The sequence below is a fragment of the Triturus cristatus genome, chromosome 2_1 (genome assembly GCF_964204655.1).
Source record: "Triturus cristatus chromosome 2_1, aTriCri1.1, whole genome shotgun sequence".
Taxonomy (NCBI): domain Eukaryota; kingdom Metazoa; phylum Chordata; class Amphibia; order Caudata; family Salamandridae; genus Triturus; species Triturus cristatus.
In genome coordinates this window covers 37,730,165-37,742,398 of record NC_140581.1, presented here as the reverse complement: position 1 = coordinate 37,742,398, position 12,234 = coordinate 37,730,165, and the positions used below count along the sequence as shown (strand labels likewise).

Genomic DNA, 12,234 nt, shown 5'->3' with positions numbered 1-12,234 from the left:
GCTCTGCGCTGTCCTATGCCGCGCTGTGTTGGTTCCGGTGAGGCTTCAGTCTGCGACTGCGCCTTTCTGGGGGGTCTCTGTGTTGCTTGGACCTGGATCTGGTTAAGCCCTCCGTGTTGAGCTCATGGTGTGGCTCTGCAGAACCCTGCCTCGATTCTAGTGAGATTTCCAGTCGGGAGCCGTGCAGCATGGATCTGTTTTGTTCCACGTCGCTTGGTGTTGGACCAGGTGAAATCATCAGTTATTCAGGGTGAAGTGCGCTCTAGCTCCAGCCAAGGGTCAAGGAGCTTGAGGACAGCACTTAGGGGTCAGGATTCACTCCAGCAGAGGTCAGCAGAGGAGACCATGTCAGGTCCAGTTGGTACTGGCCAGCTGGAAAGCAAGAAGGGCCTCTGGAAGCTTGTTGTGTCCTTGTATCTTAAACAAGAGGGCAGGAAACTGGCTTGTGGCATCACTTCTGGGGTCCTGGGTCCAAGGCAAGCAGGTTGAGTATTCAGTCTTCAGACAGCAGGTCATTCCTTCCTCTGAATCTTCTCAGGTCTAGGAGGTTTCTGAATTCAGGTTCTGTGGGTGCCACATTTTCATACCCAGTGCCAAGCTGTGGGTGGGGTACACCCTTTTTGTTTAACTCTGGAACTAGTTCTGGTCAGGTCTTCCCTTTACCTTGGGTTTGGTAATAGCCTGGCTATTGAAACAAAGGGTTGGCAGGCCCAAGTGTGACCCAAATCTGCCAGTTACAGGGTAGGCATCTTCAGCTCCCAGGCTACCCTTTGAAGCTCAGGAATCGTGCAACCCCCTGGCCATCCTGCCCAGGAAAGGAACACCCTTCCCCACACCCAGGACCCTTTTACACTGTCTGGGAGGAATACACATCACATCATAGGAGAGCCATAACAGTCAAATGACTTTGGACTCAGGCAGGAAGCAGGGGCATAGCTTCAGGTGGGGGGTGTATGGGGTGGAACACCCTCTCAAATAACTGTCTGTCGTTTACAAGGCACCATAGTCAGTTCTGCTGCCCATAATCATGTGTTTGTTATTAAGATTACTGTGCCCAGGAGGAGGACGTGCTGAGAGCACAGGCGTGGCCCTGCACCCAAAGCACACATCCGAATGAAGTTGGCACACTCCTGACAGAGCAATGGGCCTCTCTCTGCCTATCACTCATTCCACTGCGCTGCTGCGGTGACCCTCAGTAAAACTCATTCCTTTGCGCCTTTGTCAGGGTGCGGTCCCACAGTGCATGAGCAGCTGTCTCTGCATGCCAGTGATTTTATCTACAAGTGGAATTCTATTCATGTGATCTGGGAGCGCTGTGCTCGCTCGGGAGGAGGCAGGTGGGAGAGACTGATGCTCTTCAGGTGTGTATCTTTTACATTTTTGTCTACCACAGGCTGCATGTGCACGTGCCGTGTATATGTACTGGACTTGTTTCACGTATGTTAAGTGTTGTCCTCTGCCTTGAAGTGGCTGTCCGTTATCAGCAGCAGTGTAAGAAAGCCAGACAATAAAACGTGAATTCTTACATTATTCTGGGAATGCGCATTTGAGTTCTTAAACCTAAACATGCCGCTTTGGTTGACCAACACCTGGGCATTGGATAGGGCCGGTTTTATGGCTGTGAGATGAGTGCCTGGCACCGAGTTAGGGGGCACTGAGTTGTGGGGCACAGTGTTAGAAAATAATTTGGTTTAAAAGCATCATCTGCAGAGTTCCTTGTGTGTTCCAGCAGGATTCAGCCAACAATAAAAATGTCAAGAAAACGCTGGTGATTAAAGGTTATGTTCCTGCTGGAGGGATACCGGAGTTTTGTCCAGTGATAGTTTTGACTGTAGCACAGAAGGTTGATGTGCCCTCTGCAAAGAACGTGCACTATGCAGAAGGTTAATGTGCTGTCAGGGTGCAGACAGGTTGCTCACTAACCTGAGAAGTCAGATACAGAAGGAGCGATCCTTGGAGCTAGTTGCCCTCTCCCCCGCGACGGTATTACTTAAGAGTATTTTAGTACCACTCCACAAGCAACACCACCACTGGGGAAAACAAGGGAAAAAAGAAAACAGGGAGAAGGGAAGGGAAGAGGCGACTGCACGACTCCCCCCCAAGGGTGGCACCTTCACTCAGTAGGCCTACTCCTGTAGAGAGAGAAAGAACAAGCTGAGCTATATGTTCCCTTTAGAGAGACACGTGACATAGAAGAAAAGACAGGCACATAGGGTGAAAGCCCCAGAACACTCACTATAATGCAGTATCTGTCTCTCTTAGTGCAGCCTCAAACAATTAGTTAGTACCGGCAGGCAAGTACTCACGATACCTCCTTCGCAGGCACTTCTCTGGAGTGGTAAATGGTGCCTGAGCCATTCGACTGCAGAGGTAGTCAAGCTGCAGTCACAGGTGTCGCTCTCCGAGCCTTTCAAGCGGCTCCAAGCACAGGAACTGGACGACAGAGTGGACGTTGCTGTCTCTCTTTCACGGGGGCGCTCTCCGAGCCTTTCAAGCGGCTCCAAGCGTGAGGAAGGGTGTTCGGCAGCAGGGACTACCAGACCCTCCAGGGGAGTTGCAAGGAGGGCGCTCGAGGTAGCGCTACGAGTGGTTTCCGCGTTGTAGTAATAACCTACGCGGTGATTCGGTGCTTGGCTCCTGGTGTCTGGACGGGGGCGCTGGTTGAGTCTCCAGGCGCTACCTCCGTCCAGATGATGCGTGTAAGGTCTCTTCGGTCCTCGAAGACGCGCCTACGAGCGCGGGTCATGTCGTTGCGGGCTCGATTGCCTCCGAGCCTCCAAACTGCTCTCAGGACTGGAAAATGCCGGGATGCAGCCACGCGAGGTCCGTTACCTCGCCGAACGCCAGGCAGGACTTGATTGACAAGCCCCTGGCCTTCCATGAACGAGGCTTTTGTAACCGCCTCAGGAAGTGCCTCCGCGCGTTCGCTAGGGGTTATGGGTATTGTAGTGTCATACCCATAACCTCCGGAGCGACGCATGGAGCGGCGGAATCTCGGTGAGCGTTGCAGTTAGCGCCGATGCCTGACAGAACCCCCCGGTAAGGGCCGGCGCCTTCGACGGGCCTCCGGGTTTCATCGGATGAGCCGCGTGGAAGCGGCGGAGCAAAAGAGGACAATGCAGATTGGCCACGGGCTCCCATGATCTCTCTTCGGGACCATACCCTTTCCAGTCGATCAGATAATGTAGCCTACCTCTAATATAATTCAAATCGAGCACCCCTCTGACTTCGTACTCCTCCCCGCCATCCATAACCAGGGGCTGAGGTTTTGGGGGGAATCTAGTAAGAGGGAGACATGGTCGTAGCAGAGAGACGTGGAACACAGGGTGTATGTGCCATGTGGATGGGAGTGATAGTTTCATGGCTACCGGGTTCACCACTTTCACAATGGGATAGGGACCCACGCATTTTGGTTTCAGGCGCGTGTTTCCCTTTATTCTTAGGTGTTTTGTATCCAACCACACCTTGTCTCCTACTTTGTAGGCCGGCTCAGGAGATCGCCTTTTGTCCGCATAGTGTTTGTCTCTTTCTTGTGCTGTTTCCAGTTGTCTTTTTGCTGTCTGTAATACCCTCCAAAGGTGCGAGTGGTGTTCTTGGATAGTAGGGTGTTTGGTTTGCACATGCCACTCAAAGGGTAACATGTTTGGATGGTATCCTGTTAAACAAAAGAAAGGGGAACATCCCATCGAGGAGTGTTTGGCGTTATTGTAGGCAAATTCTGCCATCCATAGAAGCGTACTCCACTCCTCCTCATGGAGCAACGTGAAACACCTGAGGTATTGCTCCAACGTCTGGTTCAACCTCTCCGTCTTGCCGTCCGTTTGTGGGTGGTAGCTAGTGGAGAGACGGGCTTCCACCTTCATTACGTTACACAGAGCTCTCCAGAAATGCGATGTAAATTGCGTCCCCCTATCAGTAATGAGAACCACTGGGATTCCATGACTACGTACCACATGTTGTAGGAACGTTTGGGCCAGGCCTGCAGCAGAAGGGAGTTTCTCCATGGCAATGAAGTGGCCCATCTTCGTCAGGTGGTCTATGACAACCAGAATGGTAGTCATTCCCAAGCTGGGGGGCATGTCTACTATAAAATCCATAGACAGGGTATGCCACGGAGCCGGAGGGATTGGAATAGGTTGGAGCAGTCCGCTTGGTCATTTGTGCTGAGCCTTTCCTTGAGTGCATATGGCGCACTCCGCTACATAGGCCGCGGTGTCTGCAGGTAACGTGGCCCACCAAAAATGGCGCTTCATCGCCATTGTGGTTTTGTGTACTCCCAGATGACCTCCTAATGTGGAGTCGTGTATCCACCTCAAAGCTTGCTGTTGTAGAGAAGCGGTCGGCAGATACAAGTGTTTGTCCTCATACAATAGATGCTGCATGGATGACCGGCGTTGCGGGTCTTCAGCTACCCAGGCTAGCTCCTCTGTTACCGAGGTCTGGTTTCTCACGTCTTCCAAGAAGTCATGCGTTGTTGTGGCCGCCGTCAGCCCATCCGGGAACGAGGCAGACTCCAGGATGAGAGGGTTGTCTGCGACCGGCGCTGGGCCCGTAACGATGGTGTGCTGTGGCCAGGACAGAGCATCGGCCTTTCCGTTTTGTGGCCCGGGGCGATACTTGATTACGAAGTCGGAATCAGAGAAGAACAACGACCAGCGTAGTTGTCTGGGGGTCAGGGCTCTGGCGGTCTTCAAGAACAAGAGGTTCCGATGGTCTGTGTAGATCTCCACAGTATGTCTCGCTCCCAGTGGATGATGTCTCCACTCTTCACACCCTCTTTTTATGGCTAGAATCTCCTTATCCATTATGCTGTAGTTCACCTCACAGGGAGACAGTTTTTTGGAAAAGAAGGCAACGGGATGCAGTTGCCCTGTCTCCGGGTGTCGCTGTGATAAGATTCCCCCTATTGCGTAATGATAAGCGTCGGTTTCTACCACGAATGGACGAGAGGCGTCAGGGTGTCGTAGCACGGGGGCTGTTGTGAAGCAGGATTTTAAGGTCTGGAAGGCCTTTTCCGCTGAGGTGGTCCAGTGAAAAGATGCTCCCTTCCGAAGGAGGAGCGTTAAAGGTTGTATAATGCCGGAAACGTTCTTTATGAAGCGGCGATAAAAGTTTGCGAAGCCCAGGAAGCTTTGCAGGGATTTTACACTGGTAGGCGATTCCCACTGGGTAATAGTCCGTGTTTTCTTGTCATCCATACACAACCCGCCTGGACCTATGATGTATCCCAAAAACTCCACCTCCGAGACGTGGAACAAACACTTCTCCAGTTTGGCGTAGAGTGCATACTTCTGTAGGCGCTCTAGCACCGCAGACACGTGTTTCACATGTTCTTCCAAGGATGCGGAGTACACCAATATATCGTCGATGTACACGATGCATGATACGTCTAAGAGACCCCTCAGTACTTCATCCATGAAGAATTGGAACGCGGCTGGGGCGTTGCACAGGCCAAAGGGCATAACCCTATATTCGAACAACCCGAATTTGGTCCTGAAGGCGGTCTTCCACTCGTCTCCGCGTCGTACCCGCACCAAGTGATGGGCGCCCCGAAGGTCCAGTTTGGTGAACACTTTAGCTGTTTTCAGGTGGTCTAAAAGAGCAGGGATCAAAGGCAGGGGATATCTGTTCTTTATTGTGACTTTGTTGATCGCCCTGTAGTCAATGCAGGCTCTTAAGCCGCCCTCTTTCTTCGGAATGAAGAAGATCGGAGAGGAGGCAGGGGAAGAGGAAGGACGTATGAACCCGGAGGAAAGCATTTCTTCGAGGTAACGCTGGAGGTAGGTTGTTTCGGCCTCCGTGAGGGCGTATATCCTGCTGCAGGGTATGCTGGCTCCTGCTTCCAGGTCGATTACGCAGTCATAGTCCCTATGTGGTGGTAGTCTTTTCGCCTCTTGTGTATCGAAGACAGCCCTGAATCGTTCAACATGATCGGTAACTCTGTAGCAGAACACACAAACTGCGTGCTGCAAGTGCTAGCGAGTAGACCCGCCGAACTCTCCCTAGAGGGTGAAGTCCTAACCTTCTCAGCGGTGCAGTGCTCTTGGCAGAAGGACGAATTCATTGACACGGTGCGTGCTGCCCACCGCACCAAGGGGTCGTGGAGAGTTAGCCAAGGCATTCCTAGTATGAGCTTGAAATGGGGGGCATCAATCAGATCAAACCGTATATATTCGAAGTGGTTGATCCCAACTTGCATCAATATGGGCCTAGTGTGGTAACACACCGGGCCCGATGTCAGAGCCGTGCCGTCTACTGCCTTCACCGTCTCTGGGGTCTCTTTTTGGTCACAAAGGATGCCAAGCTCCTTGGCATACTGCTGATCTATAAAATTACCTGTGGCACCGGAATCCAGTAGGGCGTGGACCACAACGGATATATCGTTAGGCAAGTTCAACAAGACGCACACGTTCATGTGGGCTACTGAGGGCTGTATTGTGTTGGCCGCAGCCGGGAAGACCTCGTTACCTCTAGGCCTCAAACAAGTGGTCTTCTTCTTATTTGGGCTCGTCAGTTTCCCTGGTCCTCGGTCGTATGGTCCACCACGGACAGAGTCTTTAACCCAGGGCTTCCAGGATTTGCGTTCTTCGGTCTGCTTCTCCAGCCTTTGATGAAGTGGCCAGGTTTCCCGCAATACAAGCAGAGTTTCTGAGTTCTCCATTTTTCCCTCTCGGCTTGACTAAGGGACCCTCTGATTCCGCCGATTTGCATGGCTCGGTCCCATCAATGGGGGATGGCCGCTCCTCTTGAGCCAGTCGTGAACGCAGAGGAAGGAACCAGGTGTCGCTTCGATTCTTGTCCCCTTTTCTCTCTTGAAGCCGATGGTCCAATTGTACTGTTAGGTCGATTAACTCTTCACAAGTGGCCGGCATTTGTACCACCTGGGCTAGTACATCCTTGAGTTCGCTTCTCAACCCCTGGTAGAACAATGATGTTCTTTTCTCCATCGGCCAGTCCGTTTCTACCAGGAGCCTGTTAAAAGAGGTAATGTAGGTAAGCAGGTCCTGTGACCCTTGTTTCAGAGTAAGGAGTTCCTTATCCAGCGACAGCTGATGCGCCTTGCGATCGAACAGCCGGCGCATCTCCACACAGAAGGCTGGGAAGTTATACAGAACGGGGTCGTCTCGTTCGATCAGAGGGAAGGACCAGCTAGCAGCATTACCTCCTAAGTATGACCTCACAAAGGCCGTTTTGGCTTGATCGTTAGGGAAGACAGTCGGTTTGCACAGGAAATGGAGCCTACATTGTCCCATAAAGATGCCATACTTCTTTGGATCCCCGAAGAACCGTTCAGGAGGGGCAAGGGGTAACTGCATGGGCTGGATGACCTGAACCGGTGTAGAGCTGGAGTGGCTGGGCATAGAGGAAGAGAAATGCGGGAAGACCCCGGTGCTTGGTGGACCCCCCCCCCGAAGACTGGGTTCCCCACCCAGCTATGGGTGTTTGTGATTTCAAGGGAGGAGGCAGGGTCCAGTCTTTAATATAGTAGCCCCCCTTGGTCCCTGCCGGGGTCTGACGGGACAGGCTGGCCACCTCTCTTCTCATGGTGCCCATCTCATTCTTAAGCTACAGGTTCTCCTCCCTGAAGGCATCCACCTCAGCTCTTAGTGCATTTAAAGTTTCCAACATAGTGGCAAGGACTGTAGCGGTATCCATCGCTCAGGCTGTACTTATCCGTTGGCTTGTCAATCTGTCAGGGTGCAGACAGGTTGCTCACTAACTTGAGAAGCCGGCTACAGCAGGAGCGATCCTTGGAGCTAGTTGCACTCTCCCCGCGACGGTATTACTTAAGAGTATTTTAGTACCACTCCACAAGCAACACCACCACTGGGGAAAACAAGGGAAAAAAGAAAACAGGGAGAAGGGAAGGGAAGAGGCGACTGCACGACTCCCCCCCAAGGGTGGCACCTTCACCTTCACTCAGGAAGCCTACTCCTGTAGAGAGAGAAAGAACAAGCTGAGCTATAGGTTCCCTTTAGAGAGACACGTGACATAGATGAAAAGACATGTACTGGGGTGAATGTATGACATTGTTCTGCATTCTGTCCATCAATTGTTGTTTTTGCATTTGTCACCCCGAGTGGTAAGGGTATGCTCAGACGTGAGTCCCTTGCTCTCCATGCCACTGGAATCAAGCTATCCTGGCTGACGAGGGCTGAAAGCCCGAAACCGGTCCTAGGATGCTTGTTTCCAGTCCAGGGAGGACCTGGCTTGGCAGTTCGGGCTGGACTGTTCCCATGGGGCACAGGGTCAAGACTGATTTGCATATGGCTGGGTTCAAACTGGAATGGCATGGTGAGCAAAAAAACGATGGATTTCGGCCCAGATCTCTGTACTGGGGTGAATGTATGACATTGTTCTGCATTCTGTCCATCAATTGTTGTTTTTGCATTTGTCACCCCGAGTGGGAAGGGTATGCTCAGACGTGAGTCCCTTGCTCTCCATGCCACTGGAATCAAGCTATCCTGGCTGACGAGGGCTGAAAGCCCGAAACCGGTCCTAGGATGCTTGTTTCCAGTCCAGGGAGGACCTGGCTTGGCAGTTCGGGCTGGACTGTTCCCATGGGGCACAGGGTCAAGACTGATTTGCATATGGCTGGGTTCAAACTGGAATGGCATGGTGAGCAAAAAAACGATGGATTTCGGCCCAGATCTCTGTACTGGGGTGAATGTATGACATTGTTCTGCATTCTGTCCATCAATTGTTGTTTTTGCATTTGTCACCCCGAGTGGGAAGGGTATGCTCAGACGTGAGTCCCTTGCTCTCCATGCCACTGGAATCAAGCTATCCTGGCTGACGAGGGCTGAAAGCCCGAAACCGGTCCTAGGATGCTTGTTTCCAGTCCAGGGAGGACCTGGCTTGGCAGTTCGGGCTGGACTGTTCCCATGGGGCACAGGGTCAAGACTGATTTGCATATGGCTGGGTTCAAACTGGAATGGCATGGTGAGCAAAAAAAACGATGGATTTAGGCCCAGATCTCTGTACTGGGGTGAATGTATGACATTGTTCTGCATTCTGTCCATCAATTGTTGTTTTTATAGATGAAAAGACAGGCACATAGGGTGAAAGCCCCAGAACACTCACTATAATGCAGTATCTGTCTCTCTTAGTGTAGCCTCAAACAATTAGTTGCTACCGGCAGGCAAGTACTCACGATACCTCCTTCGCAGGCACTTCTCTGGAGTGGTAAATGGTGCCTGAGCCCTTCGACTGCAGAGGTAGTCAAGCCGCAGTCGTGGGTGTCGCTCTCCGAGCCTTTCAAGCGGCTCCAAGCGCAGGGACTGGAGGAGAGAGTGGACGTTGCTGTCTCTCTTTCACGGGGGCGCTCTCCGAGCCTTTCAAGCGGCTCCAAGCGTGAGGAAGGGTGTTCGGCAGCAGGGACCACCAGACCCTCCAGGGGAGTTGCAAGGAGGGCGCTCGAGGTAGCGCTACGAGTGGTTTCCGCGTTGTAGTAATCACCCACGCGTTGATTCGGTGCTTGGCTCCTGGAAGCTGGACGGGGGCGCTGGTTGAGTCTCCAGGCGCTACCTCCGTCCAGGTGATGCGTGCAAGGTCTCTTCGGTCCTCAAAGACGCGCCTACGAGCGCGGGTCACGTCGTTGCGAGCTCGATTGCCTCCGAGCCTCGAAACTGCTCTCAAGACTGGAAAATGCCGGGATGCGGCCGCGCGAGGTCCGTTACCTCGCCGAACGCCAGGCAGGAATTGATTGACCAGCCCCTGGCCTTCCGTGAACGAGGGTTTTGTAACCGCCTCAGGGAGTGCCTCCGCGCGTTCGCTAGGGGTTATGGGTATTGTAGTGTCATACCCATAATCTTCGGAGCGGCGCATGGAGCGGCGGAATCTCGGTGAGCGCTGCAGTTAGCGCCGATGCCTGACATGTGCCCTCTGCAGAAGATTTATGTGCCCTCTGCAAAGAATGTGCACTATGCAGAAGGTTAATGTGCCCTCTGCAGAAGGTTTATGTGCCCTCTGCAATCAACGTGCACTATGCAGAAGGTTAATGTGCCCTCTGCAGAATGTTTATGTGCCCTCTGCAAAGAACGTGCACTATGCAGAAGGTTAATGTGCCCTCTGCAGAAGGTTAATGTGCCCTCTGCAGAAGGTTAATGTGCCCTCTGCAGAAGATTAATGCGCCCTCTGCAGAAGGTTAATGCACCCTCTGCAGAAGGTTAATGCGCCCTCTGCAGAAGGTTAATGTGCCCTCTGCAAAGAAGGTTAATGTGCCCTCTGCAGAAGGTTAATGTGTCCTCTGCAAAGAAGGTTATTGTGCCCTCTGCAAAGAAGGTTAATGTGCCCTCTGAAGAAGGTTAATGTGCCCTCTGCAGAAGGTTAATGTGCCCTCTGCAAAGAAGGTTAATGTGCCCTCTGCTGAAGGTTAATGTGCCCTCTGCAGAAGGTTAATGTGCCCTCTGCAAAGAAGGTTAATGTGCCCTCTGCAAAGAAGGTTAATGTGCCCTCTGCAAAGAAGGTTAATGCGCCCTCTGCAGAAGGTTAATGCGCCCTCTGCAGAAGGTTAATGCGCCCTCTGCAAAGAAGGTTAATGTGCCCTCTGCAGAAGGTTAATGTGCCCTCTGCAGAAGGTTAATGTGCCCTCTGCAGAAGGTTAATGTGCCCTCTGCAAAGAAGGTTAATGTGCTCCCTGCAAAGAAGGTTAATGTGCCGTCTGAAGAAGGTTAATGTGCCCTCTGCAAAGAAGGTTAATGTGCCCTCTGCAGAAGGTTAATGTGCCCTCTGCAAAGAAGGTTAATGTGCCCTCTGCAGAAGGTTAATGTGCCCTCTGCAAAGAAGGTTAATGCGCCCTCTGCAAAGAAGGTTAATGTGCCCTCTGCAGAAGGTTAATGTGCCCTCTGCAGAAGGTTAATGTGCCCTCTGCAAAGAAGGTTAATGTGCCCTCTGCAGAAGGTTAATGTGCCCTCTGCAGAAGGTTAATGCGCCCTCTGCAGAAGGTTAATGTGCCCTCTGCAAAGAACGTGCACTGTGCAGATGCCAGAACTGTATTTATGTGGCTAGCTCAGTGGGTTCCTGTTTTTATCACTGAGATCCTTTTGTTACTTACTGTTCATAAATTACAATCCTAAAATAGCACAGTGACCTATGAACTGTCGCCGAAGAAGAGCTGAATGCAAACTTTATGGTATACGTTAGAACTTTGTGTCATTTCTTCACTCTCATTATCATAATGTTTCTAAAAAAAACTTCGTTTGGAAAGTAATTTATTCTTCTTAGTAAAACCAAACCCAACCACTGGGATGCACTTTAAATCCTAAATGTATGTTTCTTCAGACCAAACACACTTAAAATATACTGCCTAGTAGAATGGATGACGTGATTCCTCCACGTTGTAATCACCCTTGCCCCGTGTAGCATTTCATATAGAATGATTTACACATGTATGATTCACTGTCTCTGCATAGTTTATGTGTGATGTAAAGTGCTGTGACAACCTATACTAGTATCAATAGCGCTATAAAACTAAGCCTGGGCAAAGCACTACGCTATGCTCGCGTAGTTTGCAAAGTTTGCGCTACTTCGAACTATGCGAATTGCACGTAGCACAGTGCAAACAAGCGTAGCGTAGCGTAGTGCAGCGGTCATTTTTTACTTGCTCGCGGTCCTCAACGTCAAATCAACAACATCAAGTTGCCGATCGCGAGCGTGGAAAATAAACCTCCCGGCGAGATTCTCAACGCGGGGAGGTCAGGTTTCTCATTCCGAGTGCTCGCGTATGCTCGCGACCGCACGCGATGAGAAACTACCAGTCTGCGGTGAGAAAGCTGCAGCTCGAGTAAAAATCTACTCGAGCGGCAGAAAACTACAGCTCGCACTGTGCAAGATGCCGTTTTCAATGATTGCACAGTGCCGGATGCTTGTCCGCACTGTGCAATAATTGAAAACGGCATCTTGCACAATGCGAACATGGTACTACGCAGTTCGCGAAGTGCTACGCGTAGCTCACGTAGTGCGAAGTGCACCTTGCGTAGCTACGCGTAGCGCTACTTCGCGAACTACGCCCAGGGTTATATAAAACAAATTAAATGCGTTTGCGCGAGAGGCTATGGAGATATGAAGGACAATGTTGGATGGTTGTAGTGAGGAAAACCATGGAGAAAGAGGTCACGGGGGAGGGGCGCTGAAAAAGATTGTTGCACCGGTGCCACCATCACTAAAGCTGACCCTGTCATCGGAATAAGTTGCATAAACAAGAGACAATAAAAAAGCGAAATTACTCTTTTA

At 51.4% G+C, this 12,234-nt stretch overlaps 1 protein-coding gene across 2 annotated transcripts in view; it reads left to right on the top strand.

The window, feature by feature from the left end:
* LOC146863669 (long-chain-fatty-acid--CoA ligase ACSBG2-like) overlaps positions 1 to 12,234 on the top strand; it is a 632,294-nt gene that overhangs the window by 240,613 nt on the left and 379,447 nt on the right. The gene's annotated exons all lie outside the window — the stretch shown is intronic.